This window comes from Rhincodon typus, chromosome 19, assembly GCF_021869965.1.
Source record: "Rhincodon typus isolate 14 chromosome 19, sRhiTyp1.1, whole genome shotgun sequence".
Classification (NCBI taxonomy): domain Eukaryota; kingdom Metazoa; phylum Chordata; class Chondrichthyes; order Orectolobiformes; family Rhincodontidae; genus Rhincodon; species Rhincodon typus.
In genome coordinates this window covers 1168775-1171782 of record NC_063350.1, presented here as the reverse complement: position 1 = coordinate 1171782, position 3008 = coordinate 1168775, and positions in this window count along the sequence as shown.

Below are 3008 nucleotides of genomic sequence, written 5' to 3'. Positions count from 1 at the left end.
GGGCAACAAGTGGTTGGACAGGAGCCTGGGGAGGGAGGGAGAAATTCAGTAGGCAAAGGAACAGAGAATATGTACAGGATATAATGCAGAAAAGTAAAGCTTGTGATTGCTGCAAATTGAAAGAGAGGCGGGCCATGGAAAAATATTGAAAAGAGGCCTCAGATTTTCAAAGTAAGCAAACTGGATGTCTGCTTAGAGTCTGGTTGATTAGGGTCCTAGAAGGGTGAACAAGCGAATCAAGAGGAAGATGGATGTGGCGAGTAAAGCCTCGAATCAATGAATAATAGGAACATAGGAGCAGCCCCTTAAACCTTCTCCACCTTTTAATGAGATTTGGTTGTGGTCTCAACTTTTCTATCTCCAACCTCTGATAAGCCTCAACTCTGGTGCCTATCAGGCAGCCATGCAACCTGGCCTTGAACAAAAGCAAAATTTCCAGTGTCCAACACCTTCAGGGGAAAGGAATTCCATAGATCAACAACTCAGAGAAAACAATCCCATCCGTCTCAACAGTCTAATTCTTACAGTCTCTAAGTATTTTATTCTTAAACTACATCCCCTGGTTTTAGTGTCCCCCATAAGGGGAAATAACCTGCTGGTATCCACCCTATCACGCCTCCTGGAGATCCTGCATCTTTCAATGAGATCATTTCTTAATTGTTCTAAACTCCAAATGGTATAGCCATTCTATTCAATCTTTCTTCATAAGGTAAACCTTTTATCCCAGGAATGAGTCAAACAAACATTCTCTGAACTGCTTCTAAAGTAACTATATTAATTTTTTAAAATAAACTATAAACTGTACTCCAGATGTAGACTCACTAAGGCCTCGAACGGCTGTAATAAAACCTACTTCTATATTCCATTCCCTTAGCAACGATATTAACATCCCATTTACTTTCTAATCATTTGCTTTGCTTGCATATTAACTTTCTGTAATCCACGCACCAAGACCTCTAGATCCCTCGCTACCACTGGGCTGTGGATCGGATTTTGATTTGATCTGATTTACTGCTGTCGCATGTACCGAGATACAACAAAGTGTTGTTTTATGTGGTCTACAGGTAGTTCGTACTATACAAAATTATTCAGGGTGGCAAAACAGAATGCAGAATATAGTGTTACAGCTGCAGGGAAAGTGCAGAGAGAGAGATCAACATTAACATTTAAGAGGTGTTTTCAAAAGTCAACAGCAGGGAAGAAGTTGCTCTTGAATCGGTTTGTACATGTATTCAAACTTTTACATCTTATGCCTGTTGGAAGAAGGTGTAAGAGAGTATAACTGGGGTGGGAGGGTCTTTGATTATGTTCATTGCTTTCCCGAGGCAGCAGGAAGTATAGGTGGAGTTAATGGCTGGTTTGTGTGATGGACTGGACTGTGCTCACAATGCTCTATAGTTTCTTGCAGTCTCGGGCAGAGCAGTTACCATATTATGACGTGATTGATCCAGATGGGATGCTTTCTATTGTGTATCTATAAAAATTGATAAGAGTTTTTGTGGACATGCTGAATTTCCTTAGCCTGCTGAGGAAGTAGAGGCATTGGTGTGCTTTCTTGACTGTCATGCTGATGTGGATGGGCCAGGACAGATTGTTGGTGGTCACCAATCCAAGGAACTTGATGCTTTAGACCATCTCCACCTCAGCACCATTGATGCTGACAGGGGTGTGCCCTCCACCCCGCTTTCTGAAGTCTTTCTGAAGTCAATGACCAGCTTCTTCATTTTGCTGATGTTGATGGGAAGATTTTTGTCTTAACACCATGCCATTACGCACTCCATCTCTTTCCTGTACTCTGTCTCATCATTGCTTGAGATGTGACCTACACGGTAGTGTCATCAGCAAAACTTATAAATGGAGTTGGAGCGGAATTTGGCCACACAGTCATGAGTGAAAAAGGAGTATGCAACTTTGCAGGGAATTGGTGTTGCGGATTATCTCTCAGGAGACGTTGTCACATATTCTTACTGATTGCAGTCTATGGGTCAGGAAGTCGAGGATCCAGTTACAGAGAGTGGAGCAGAGACACAGGTCTTGGAGTTTGGAATTATGGTGTTGATGGTGGAGCTGTAGTAAGTAAGTAGGAGATTGACGTAGATATCCTTGTTATCCAGACGTTCTAGGGATGAGTGTAGGACCAGGGAGATGGCATTTGCTGCAGACTTGTTGCGCCACCAGGTGAAATGCAAAGGATGAAAGCAATTTCGTAGGCTGGAGCTAACATGAGCCATGATTTCGAAGTATTTCATAATGATGGAGGTCAGAGCCACTGTGCAGTAGTCAATCCATTTAACCTACATACTGATTTTCCGTACTACCTGCCAAAGTGGGCTCAGCTTCAACAGAAAAGGAAAAGAATGACAAAGGCAAGCACAGATGTAAGGGAAAATAAGCATACTTGCATTTCCGTAGCACCTTTCGCAACCTCAGGGCACATAAGAGTGAAATATCGCTCTGTACTGTGATGACAGTGCTCCCCTGACAACACATTGCTCCCTCATAGGTCACAGCTTGGGATTCTGCACAGAATAGCTTGAATCCTATCTCCCCAAAGCCTGTCCATTGCCTACAAGGTCAGGAACGTGATGGAATACTCTCACCTTTTCTCTAAGTGCGCAACTCAAGAAACTCAACATCATCCAGGACATGACTGGTACTGTAAACCACTCCATTAAATTAGGTAATTTACTTTCTCCACTACTACGTGTGCTCATTCTACAAGATGGACCTCAGCAACTACATCTGCCTAGAAGGACGAGGGCAGCGGACACACCGGAAAACCAGTGTGAGACAAAACAACAAAAGCCAAGCATTGTGTCAGAGATAGTAGTAGCAACTGCAGAGGCTGGAGAATCTGAGATAACAAGGTGTAGAGCTGGATGAACACAGCAGGCCAAGCAGCATCAGAGGAGCAGGAAGGCTGACGTTTCGGGCCTAGACCCTTCTTCAGAAAGAAGGGTCTCTAGGCCCAAAACATCAGCTTTCCTGCTCCTCTGATGATGCTTGGC